This window comes from Myiozetetes cayanensis, unplaced genomic scaffold, assembly GCF_022539395.1.
Source record: "Myiozetetes cayanensis isolate MyiCay16 unplaced genomic scaffold, myiCay2020 scf10, whole genome shotgun sequence".
In the NCBI taxonomy this organism is placed as follows: Eukaryota; Metazoa; Chordata; class Aves; order Passeriformes; family Tyrannidae; genus Myiozetetes; species Myiozetetes cayanensis.
In genome coordinates this window covers 33318164-33330459 of record NW_026086605.1, presented here as the reverse complement: position 1 = coordinate 33330459, position 12296 = coordinate 33318164, and the positions used below count along the sequence as shown (strand labels likewise).

At 46.9% G+C, this 12296-nt stretch overlaps 1 protein-coding gene across 1 annotated transcript in view; it reads right to left on the bottom strand.

The window, feature by feature from the left end:
- The window catches only part of MCU (mitochondrial calcium uniporter), a 78188-nt gene that overhangs the window by 65601 nt on the left and 291 nt on the right, over positions 1–12296 (bottom strand). The gene's annotated exons all lie outside the window — the stretch shown is intronic.

Below are 12296 nucleotides of genomic sequence, written 5' to 3'. Positions count from 1 at the left end.
GGGGATGTCTGGAAATCAGTATCTCCAGTGCTGTCTTCCAAAAATCACTCCTAATCTATTCTGAATGAAAAATGCCCACTGAAGTTTTAGGCTCCCCCAAAACCTCCCTGTAGGGCTCAAATTCTCAGAGTGGAAGTAACAATTCTGGCCTAAAATCATCATCAGGCAAAGGTCTGAATGAAACGCTCCAACCAACTACTCTACTACAGCTTTAGTTCCCAAGTGTCACACAGCTTTGCCATGTGTTTTAATCCCACTTCATTATTCTGAATTCTACCTGAATATCACTTCAAAGCTGCTCTGTAAAGGAAATACTTTATGACCTAAAAGCTGACAACGGGCAGATCATTTGTCAATGCAAGTCACGGGAGGGCATCCCAAAGGGAAACATTCCCATCTCCTCTCTTTTAGGATACAAGGGTTAATATACTGTGTTCAACCTCTGAGCTCCGTGGCTCGACCCTAATTACTGTGGAGAGAGAGAAAGAAAATTAATGGCTTATCAGAGCTGTGGGCAGAAAGGAAACAAGTGTCTAGTCAGAGCCTGGTTATTTTTGAGCCTGGTTATTTTTCTCCTATCAGATCATTTACCTGCAAAACCCACATCCCAATTAAAGCTGCAAGCAGCAATTAGAGCTGTGAAAAGTTTAGACTTTTTATGAAGGTTGTGCTTCTTCAGTCTTTAGTGAAAAAGTGCAGCTAATAGCCCCAAAAATCCTTGGTGGTCTTGTTCTCACAGCAAGGATGAGGGGGGAGAAAAACCCTACTGCAAGATAAAAGCCTCAGCACAGAGGGGAAAAGAAGTGTTTATCATTATATTACACTGTTAAGTAAGGGAGGAAAAGTAACCTTGCAGCAACAGCAGTAGAAGGACCAAGGGATGAGTAAGAACAGCATCTTTGCACCAAAGTTACCAGAATAAATCAGGAATACAGAAGTCATTGAAGTGCTTTGATGTGCCATCAAATTCCTGTACTTATTACAATAATAATGATAGATGGCAAAGTGGGATATGAACGGATGACAACAGTTCAGCTGCATCCTATTTTCCATCTACTTTCTTCCCACCCCCATTATGTTTGATTGTCTGCCTGGAACCATCCTTACCCTTTAGTTTGGGAAATAACCAGCTTCCCAGTGAGTCAGTGAGATTTATTTATACGGATCAGCAAGTTATGGAGTTGACTTTCAATATCGGACAACTCAAACCTCATTAGCTGATTTAAAAAACACGGAGTTCTTACAATGTCCTTTCACCTTGGGTGATACTCTTCAGATCTACAAGGAATTATGGAGATATTTTTCACAGTGAGAGCTGGGAGGATTTTGCATTCAGGTGATACACAGTACATCAAAATTTCCCTACCGAGAAGTTGCAAGAAGGATTTCCAGTGTTCATGTTTATGTACGAGCTCTTCTTGCATCTCAAACAGTCCAGAGCAAAAGTTGAGGGACTCAGCAAAACACCAGTGCAGGAGGAGGCAGATACAGTAACAGCAGCAATAAAAAAAAATATGTCTTTTCTTCTATTTTGATTAGTTTTATTTCTTCAGACAAGCCCTGCTCACAGGAAAAGCCTCACGTAACTCAGTGATCACCACGACCGACAATTAACATTAAGGTTCAAGCAGCACAGAGATGAACTCAGAGCTGGAGAACTGCTGTAAACTCATAAAATACAAGTTCTTATGACTTTAGATTAACTTTCATGCTTAATAATTCCAGTGGTGAGCCAAGCTGCTCACTAGGTGAGTATAACTGCATTTAATTAAGTGTTCCAGAGAATGCTTTTTTCAAGGCAAACCGTAGCCAAAATAACTCGTTTTTAAAGTATTTTAGACTACACCATTCTTACAAATGGCAAAAAAGGAAATACAGTTGAGAACTAAATTAGCCTAAGCTAAAAACAAGACTCATGGGATACTAATTAGTGTTATAAAAAAGGAAAGCGTGACAATAAAAGGCTGAAAGCTTTGTTATTATTGTTTCCTTTAGGAAAGCTTGAAGGAAGCAGAGTAACAGAACTGGAATTAAGATGACCAGGAAACATTCAGAGGGGTTTTTTGGGGGGTGTTGAGTGGAAAGGAGGTAAGGGCTGACTTCACTCAACTTCCTTGGCTAAAAAGTAAATCCAGATTTGAGTACTGGCACAGGTTTCCACAGCCAGGTCCCTCAAACAGCCACCCAGCAGGGTCTCCACGTCCTCTGCGGTGTCTCCCAGCACTACCAGGAGAACTCAGCTTTTTCCATGCCTGCAAGCCACGTATTTTCCACATTCCCAAGGCTGCGAGAAGGCTTGGAAGTGTTTATGAGTCAGAATCCCGCCCGAAGCATCGTCAGCTCCTGAAGGAGGCAAACAGGGCTCTGTGCTGCCATCAAACCCGTGGCTGGTTGGGATACACGGGGAAAATGAAGATGCTCCCACAATGTGCTTGTGCGGTGCTGATTCCATCTAGTGTGGAAATCCACACAAATTATGTAAATACTGCCCTGAAAACTGCTGTGGTACTTTGACATTGTAATTCCAAGAACAAACAGCCCTCTCTGGTACACTCTATTATATAAAATGTCAGGCTAATCATAGCAATTCAGCTTTATGAGTGTTGCCAGATCTCCTAAACGGGGGTAAAAAGTGTTGGGGATGAGTCAGTTACACACCTACCTCTCTCTGAAAGGACAAAGGAAACTGAATTACAACTGACTGACCACAACAACAAACAATTCCTTGGGAGGGAGAAAAAAAAAAAAAAGAGTGGTTGCTGGAAATCCCAAAAGGCACACTGCTCTGTGCATAGGTGTCCCCCCTATTCCTCTCCACTGGAACTGGAGTAATTCAGCACACAACCTTGAGGTGTATGACTGTATCAAACCAGAGTCTGACTTTTTTTCCTGGCCCAAGACAAAAAAAAAAAAAAAAAAAAAAGAGCCCAAATCTCTCCTCTGAGCCACCAAGAGCAGTTTTTGCTTCCATGCTCACCCAAGAAGTAGGTCATGAAAACAGCAGCTCCACCAAAGTCCCTGCCCTAGATCCAGAGCCCTGTGATCCACACGAACCAGAGCTGTGTGTCACCAGCGTGCTGGGAGTGGGGAGAGAGGGGCACCCTGCAGCACATGTAACCTGTGTATCACTGGCTGCACACGGGGAAAAAAAGCACAATTCAGCACGAGCAAAGGAGCTGCTGTGCAGAGAAAAACTGAATGGAGTGCAGGGACAGACAACAGAAACAACCTACCTTTGGAGAAAGATAAAAAAAAAAAAAACAAAAAACAAATGCAAACTTCTGTTCAAAATGCTGTTTACAAAACAATTCCTTTCACGAGCGTCTGGTGTGTGGTATGAACGCTTCTCTCAAAATCCTGACTTCCTTGCCAACTCAAAAGACTGCAGAGTGTCATATCCTGCCCTACTCAACCCAGCTCAATAATGAAGGGGGGAGTACTTTGTGGGAGCTGTTTGTTTAATACCACTCTCTTGAGCATTAAATGCCAAAAGGAAATATGGAAATGGTCACTCCCACACACACGAGCGACTGGCTGATCCAAAACCGGGATTTATTTTTCAGGAGTGCGTGTGCAAATCTGAGTCACGTTCTTTCTCTCTGGACAAGAAGACTCTTAAAGCAAAATTAATCTCAGACACCATTGCTCCATTCAGCTCTGTGGTCAGAGAAATCCGTGGCTCTTTGGCTTCAAACCAAAGCTCCTTTTTTGGACCGTCAGCTTTTTGTTACTTAGCGATGGGACTCGCCTCGCCCGGCCAAGCCACCAGGAATGGATGTTTCAGCATGTGGAATCATCTCTCCCTCCAACACCACTTTTCCAGGTGTCAAAAAACAACAACATGGCCCTCTGGTTCCTCAGTCCTGGAGGATACACCTGGACCTTGTAACAAGGGAAAAATTGTTTAATGTACTCCTTTAATTCAGAGGAGAGTATTTGGAGCTGCTTTCATCACCAGCAGTACACACTGCCTGTAATACAACTCTTCCTTCTTAAGATAGAGATTTGCTCCTCTTGAATCCCTTACGCCCAAGTCCAAGGGAAGGATCTTACTCTCCTCTGAAATACAACACCCCCAAACTTGGGAGAGACCACACAGCGCTGCACTGGTGTAATTACCAATCTAATAAATATTTAGACAATGGAATTCCTGTTATCACTGCGTCAGGAACAAGTCCCCTGAGAGCAGGAATAGCCCTGCAGGCAGCAGGAGGCTCCCTCGGGAGCTCTTCATGCCGTTTATGCATCACAAACGTGCCAGGCTCCATCATCCGACCAAACATTCAACTCGCCCTCTCCCCCTCTGCAGGAAGCCAAGAGGATTTCCCAAGCCACATGATAAATTGGAGCATTTTCATTCCAAAAAAGGAATCGCATTTTTCTCCTCCCCCCACCCCCCTCCTTGGGGAATCTCTGTACTTTTGCAGTTCGCCGTTATTTCAGGGAGAAATGAACTTTCCCTGCCAGCCTTCCCTCCCATCTCTCCCCCACACAGGAATCTGTGCCATGTTTCGGACAGGTTTCCAATTAATTTAAATTACTATTAAAAGGCTGCTGCTGCACTGCATATTGACTGTGGCTGAGTTTTGCTGAGAAGCAGAAAACACGAACGGGACGTGGTGTATCAAATTATTCTCAGTGTTAAGCATTAATAATGACACAACAGTAGTCACACAGGAGAATTTGTACATAAAAATCACCATCCAGACCCCAGTTATTGCTTCCTAGCACACAACTTGAAAGAAACCCTGTCTCGCTCTGGTGCCATCTTGGGCAGCCCCTTTTCTCTTAAAAATCTTCATTTGTCATTTTTGGAGTTACTTTGCCAGGCAGAAAACTCCCTATCACTTAAGTCCAAGCATCTAAGAAAAACGCTGTGCCTAAATTATAAGGATGTATTTTTAAAAAATGGTTTAAGTGGAATGAATAACTCAATTTCCTTTTAAAATAATCTGTCACAATTAATTTCCTTCATTTCCAGACCTACCTTGGAGCCCACTATTCTGATTACATTTCACTACCTGCACTCTGGAAGATGAACATCCATTTGCTACTCCTTCTACAGATTTCAGATGGGAATCAAAAAGAGCACTGCATCATTAAAAGCGACTTCTGGCAGAAGAAAACAAGGGTTTGAGACAACTGGCACCATGCCTTAATGAGAGGGTCTATAGAGTATGTAAGTCAAGTGACAGGTAAGTGCAGAAGTAATAAAATCACAGCCTGGTTTGGGTTGGGAGAGACCTTAAAGCTCATCCCATTCCAACCCCTGCCATGGGCAGGGACACCTCCCACTAGCCCAGGTTGCTCCAAGCCCCGTCCAACCTGGCCTTGGACACTTCCAGGGATGGGGCAGCCACAGCTTCTCTGGGCAACCTGTGCCAGGGCCTCCCCACCCTCACAGGGGAGAATTCCTTCCCAATAACCTATCTAACTGTTCTGTCAGTCTGAATCTATTCCCCCTTTTCCTGTCCCTCCAGCCCTTCTAAATAGTCTCTCTCCATCTTTCTTGTCAGCCCCTTCAGGTCCTTGAAGGCCACAATTCAGTCACCCCAGAGCTTCTCCTCTCCAGGCTGAACAATCCCAACTCTCCCAGCCTTTCCTGCCAGCAGAGCTGCTCCATCCTCTGATCCTCTTGGTTCCTCCTCTGGACTCTCTGCAGCAGCTCCATGTCCTTGCTGTGCTGTTCCCCAGGGCTGGGGTAGCTCTGCAGGGGGGTCTCACCTGAGGGGCAGAATCCCCTGAAGGAAAGCACACAGAGGAGCAGGAGCTGACAAGGAATAACCAGTCCTGGTTCAGCAGATATTCGTGTTGGAGCTGACAGGGAGCAAGGCCATACGTCAGGGAAGTGCCTCCTGCACCTCGGAAGCAACGCCTTGTACAAAGCCTTGACAAAGCCACGGACTCACAAGGACCACGTGCCAGGTCCTTCAAGTTCCTCCTCCAGCCATAACCAAAATTCAAGTCTCAAACACAGAAACAAGCCAGCTGCAGTAGCACATTTAGGGAGCACGTTTCTCCTGAGCAGCCCCAAGGTATGGCAGTAACTGGCGTGAGCTCATCCAAATAAACTCACTCTGCAGCTTAAGGAAACAAGCTACATACATGTTTTGGGACTGGCCTGATGAGCACAACTGAAACTGTCACCATAACACTATTCCAAAATCCTCTCCAAACACCAGTGTGTTCCACAGATCTTTATTCCTAAACCCTATAAAGCTTCCTAGGCTATGACCTGGCAGTGAACTATTTATTCCCAGCAGGCTGCAGGACAGAACACAAGACTGCCAACCAGCCAGAGCAGTTTTGTTATGCCGGTTGCTCCCTGGTAGATCCCTTCCCAAGTTATGTATCCGGGGGAAATTTGAGTTTTAATTATTTCAACGAGCAGTTTCAGGGACTGAGAGAGTTCCCACATTGCACAGCAGCCCTTTCCTCCTGGGGAAGCTGACAATAAATCGCTGAAACGAGCTCTGCCTTTCCTAATTCCTTAAGAGCTGCCAAGAATCCACAAAAAGACAGTGGACATGCTTCGTATTTTCCATGAGACATTAGTGATACCCCACAGGCTCGTCCTGCTGGAAACTAATTCCACATCACATTCAAGTGCTGCATATTTTCATCTTCATTAAAATGACATCTCATTTTGATGACCAATTGAGACTTTAATAACAGGAAGAAAACCCTTTGCCAAATCTTTAATAGAAAAAGGACAAGTCGTTTTCTTTTCATCATTAAATACTCAAGGGCAGAACAGCCCTTAAAGCCAGATCACCCTCAAGAAGTCCCAAAATACGGTGAAATCCACATCAGCAATATCACAGGTGGTCTCTCACCCCGAGAGCACTTCAGACATAAGTAGTATTCCCTTGTGGTGAGCACAAAGTGCACAGTTTCATCCAGCAAAATTTATCAAGGACAGTTGCTCATCCCACACAGAGCTACCAGGGGCCACAGGAGCAGAAAGCAGCAGCTGGGATTTTAGAAAGAGTGACCACCAGCTGATGCTGCAATATATGAACAATTAAAAAAACAATAAAAAAAAAAAGCAACACAAGCCGCCCAAAATCTCAAACAATCTCTACATTTCCACAGACCTCCGAATAGGAGAATAATTTAAATTGCAGATTTGTGTCAGCTCGCTGTTATTTTATAGAATGGCAAAGTGGTGACTCATAGCACAAATCTGAAATGAAGTCACAGAAGTTATGTTTTACCCTCCAGACTGGGTGGGACCCAATCTCACAGAAAGTTTCGTCTTTAAGGTGAGTCTTAAAGCAGCTTTAGGAAATGAACAACGGTTTGTTTGTTTGTTTTTTCTTCTCTTTGTTTGGGCCTGAGTGTGGTAAGGAGAGCTCTACCCATCCTGTTTGAGCACAGCTTAGGACACTCCCCATGTGGAAGAAAAGCTGCCCTGAAGTTTTTATATTAATTACTAGATCAGCTTTCTCATCACGGACCCTAATACAAAGTCTTGATTACTCCCACGGGATAAATTATAAATTAAAAAAAGGCAGTGTCATCAAATAACTTCCAAAAAACCCTAAGCCAACATCTAGTCCTCACTTTATAGTGCTCCTCTTTCACACGTAGAGTGGGTCCTGAAAGTGGATCTCTGGTTTGCTACCAAAATAAATATGATCAAGAGAATGTTTTAGCCACTTCCATGCACCAAAAAAATACTTCTGCTGGTCATCCCCTCCAAGTTTTAGTTCATTTTAAAAAAAAAAAATCATACTACAATCTAATAAAAAAAGCTGAAAAGCACAAAATTTTCAATTTATGCCCCCTTCAAACCACTGAAGTGCCACCATCTCTCCGGCTTTTTAATCATTCCTTTGAAAATTTACAATCAGCAGCGTGCAAGCCCAGGAAAACAGCAGTTCAGTTAATTAAAGCAGCCTGCCAGATTCCATCCTCAGCACAAACACACACCCAAGTCTTCCAAGCCTCACCATCCTTGCCACCCCCTGAGTTTTGTAAGCCCCAGGCTTCACCTGGCAAATCAACTTGTTTCAAGAGATGGGCAACAAAGCTGTTGACAGCAAGGGAGGTCACAGAGGAACCAGGGAGGCACCAGGGAAATTTTGGCCATGCTACTGAGCAGCAGCTTCTCTGGAAGTTGGTGCTGCACAGGTTTCAACCACAGCTTGGGAAAAAAAAAAACACACCAGGTACACATTGTATCTATGGTAGAATAAGGGACAGCTTCAGCAGGATGCCCACTGCATCCTCCTCCTGAGGTTTCCCCATCCCACAACGCCTTTCCTTGGCACAGGATACACTCTCTACTGCATCCTTAACACAGGGGCTGCCTGCACCAAAATCCTACCCAGCTTGGAGGAGGAGGGACTGACACAGGTAAACCCTGGCCCTCATCTGGAGCAGAGAGGAAAACCTGCAGGTCGTCCAATACCTACTTGAAATCTGGCTGCAGTTCAGCCTGGCTCAGTTTTTACTTCTTAGGCTTCTTGTCACTAGGAGTCATCATTCCTGATCTACCCAGAACTGCCAGGATTAACTACCACAGGAATGCCACGTACAGCCGAGCCCTGGGTTTCCTTACAGGTATTTTTGCCAGATTTGAACCGTATGATCCCATTCCAATCTGACACAACCACTGCCTACATGCACCAGGAAATGCAGTAACAGGCGACTCTAATCTTTATGGGAAGAAAGCCACGAGGATTAGGCATTAAACACACAAAACAGGAGCATTCCATTGAATTCCTTTGTCTACCACCACATATGTGAAAGAGGTTTACAGCTTGCTTCCTGGTAAACCTTTTTCCCAAAGCACCTCAGCCGTATGGAGCTCTCACCTTGGGCAGCTGACCCTCAACACCCACAGCACCCGGAACTGCAGGAGACAAAGAAAGGGCTTCCCTTGTTTCATAAAGGAAGTTTCCTGCAAGGAACATCCCTTTAATTCTCATTTTTTTGCCCTGTCTTGCTGGCACATAGAAGAGGAAACCACACCCAGAACTTTTATTCCCCCTCATCTTACTTGCTGATGCAAATTTTTGCCACTTCTGGTCTTCCCACTCGGCACCATGAACCGAATTTCCCCTTCACCTGTGACCTCCCAGCTGGGCACCAGAGCTCCACAGCTCCCTTCCAGCAAGGGAGCACACACAGCACCAGCGTCAAACAAACACCAATACTCCTGATGTTCCACTCTACCAACTATTCTGCCCTACTCATCTCCAAACCCGTGACCATCCACACATTCCCCCTCACGTTACCACCCCCCAGCCGACTCCAGCACTTTCTCCACTGCAAACATGCCTGGGAACTCTCCCCTCTCCACCTCTGCAAGGCTTCTTCCACTCTCACATAGTTGCAACTGAAGTGGGAGAGGGGAAAGAGATGCAGCCTCTGCTACTTCTGCTCCAAGTCCTGCTATTCAGCTCTGTCATGTTCTTCCAACGCTTCCAAGCCCTTTTTCCCACATGGTTAGGCCACCTCCCCCTGCAGGGCCCTCCTGCAATGGACAACACCGTCACTTTCAGAAGGGAAATCCACAAATATAAATATAAACAATTACTCCTGATTGTTTATTCCTACTGGGCTATCAATGAAGGAACTTCTCATTCGTGTTTCCTGCATCCTCCTCCCCAGGTATTTCACCCCCTGGGAAACTCTTGGGACAGACCGTGAGGATTCACATCTTCTCCCTGATCCCACATCTCCACACTGAGCCCACTGAGCCTTCCCAACTTCCTTTAGGTTTCAAAACTCTTCAGCAAGCTGTGAATGCTTCATTCCAGCCCTGTGACTCCCAGTATTACTCTACTCCCACGTGACTCTTCATAAACCAAGTGTTTGTTCCAAAACCTGGACCCTCTCATCCTCCCTCCTGTTTGATGTTATCCTAACCTCTTTCTTTACACTTTACCCACCCCTTGGAGGGGTTTTTGTTTGTTTTAAAGCACTGCCCTCTCCAAGTAATCTGGTCTCTTGGTCCAGTTTCTTCCAGTGTAATTTATATCCCTTTTGAAAGAACTCATCCATAAGACCATTTAGCATTTCCACTCTATTCCAAGAAATTTATCACCTCTGCTAGAAACCAGCCATCCTGAGAAGTAACCAAGTAGAATTTATGGTACTAAAAACAACACTGCACAGACAAATACCTGATATAATCACTCTATTAAATACACCTATATTATACAAACTCTTCTTATCTCTTTTCTAATACAATCCATAGACTCGGGAAGCTTATACAGCCCAGTCCTATCACAGAAAATGATCAATTCTTCATCAGCCATAACTGATTGATGTGAGTCTAGCCTGTCCCAACCACCTCCAAGAGCAAAGACTAAACATCTTTCCCAGGAAATAATTCAGCAATTCCCTGCTCTTACTGTCAACAGGGATTCCCAGCACCTATCAAACCACTCTCCTCACACTGTGAGCCCATTATTTCTACTACCCAGCACAGATTTGTCTGGTTTTCTGCTTCCTCTTTGCAGCAACCTCCTTTCGATTTTCTCTTCATTCTGAAGAGCTCCAGTTCCCGTAATTTCTCCTTGGAGATCACTTATGCCAGGATTCGGCAGCTCTCGGGTCTCTGCTCTCTCCCAGTGGTCTGCACAGTTTCTCAAGTGCAGCGTGATGGAAAGGATAACTCATCTTTGCTGGCAGGAGATAAACAGGCACATTACAATCAAAGGGAACCATCGGGATACTGGATCCCGACCTGCTCCCTTGTTTCACAAGGATTCAACACCTGCCTACGACCTGCCCGTTGAAAAGACCCCCAAAAACTAATGACTGCAACACCACAGACAGGTGCCAAAAAAAAAAAGAAAAAAAAAAAAATCAAGCAGCACAACCCAACCAGAGCCAGGAGAGCTTTCTAATCATCAGTCCATGGGACACGAGCAAAATCCTCCTCCTCCCCAAGGCTCCCGAAGGAGATGGTTTTGGCAGTACGTTTTTGGTGTGCACCACACCTCAGTCACGTCCACTCAGCAGCAGCAAAGTATCTTGGGCAAACAGAAGAGGTTTGGGGTATTTTTAATGTGGGTTTTGGTTTTGTTTTCTTTTTTCCTAAGTCTCACATTTACTGCTACACTTCACCCAAGGAGTGAAACCAAGCACGAACCTGAGTCTCTGTTAAATTAATCGCAAAGGTCAACTTAAATTTAGACGAATATAAATTTTTTTTACCGGGCCAGAGCACTAAAGGAGACAACCGAAATGATAATTATGAAAGCTGGAGAGGCTGTTCCACACCTGACCGGGTCCCGAGGCGCCGGCATTAACCCTGAAATCGGCACTGCACAAGTCACATTATCACACGTGGGAAGGACCGCGCTGCAAACATGGGATTGAGACACCCGACACCGACTGAACCTCCGGCATCCCAGCGCTGCCAAAAACACGCGGGCAGCGCCAGAGGAACGACCGGCACCCCGAGGATACACGGCACGGACAGCTCCAAGGACCCCGCGGAGTATCCGCCGTCCCGGGGGAGCTCAGAGCTGCTCCATCACCCCATTCACACACAGTTGCGGTGGCTCCACGGAGTTTCCCCATCACTTGCTCGCAGCCAAACAACAAGTGAGCGACAGGTGCACACCTCCGGCGGCAGCTCTTTCAGAGGCAGCGCTAAAAACAGCTCGTGGGGGGACTCCCGGGGGTCCAGGAGAGGATATCCCACGGCTCCGCGCCGTTCCCTTGGCTCATGAAGGGAAAAAGAAAAAACCCTCCCGGTATTTTAAGCAAGTCTTTTCGAGCTCAGAGACGCAACCTGCTGCCCGTACAGCTTTTTTATCCCGCCCTGAGACACACAGCAAAGCCGTGCTCTGCCGGGCTCCTCTTTCCCTGGCAAAGCCGCCAAGGAAAGGGGGAGCGAACAGAGCCCGCCCGGCGGGCTTTGCCCCTCTCGCTCTCCCACCGGGATTTGGGGAGCCTCTCCCCCGTCTGACCTTGAGGGGCGCGGCAGCAAAGGGGGTGAGCGATGCACTCGCGGGAGGGATGGGGGGGTCAAAGGCCCCGCTCGGTGCCGGTCCCGGCCCCGCTCCCGCTCCCGGCGGGGGCTCTGCGCCCCCCGCGCCCCCCTGTCCTCGCCGGCCCCGCGCGCCACCTGGCGGCCGAGCGGCGGCACCGCCGCGACCCCCGCCCCGGAGCGCGGCCCCGGCACGGCGGCAGCGCCGCGGACACCGCCCGGTCCCGGGGCAGCGCGGGGCGGCCGCGCCGCGGAGCCGCCGCCGGGGCGCGGCCGGGGAAGGAGGGGGGGCGGTTCGCCGCGCCGCCCGCCGCGCTCTAAGTTTCACCCGGTGACGGCG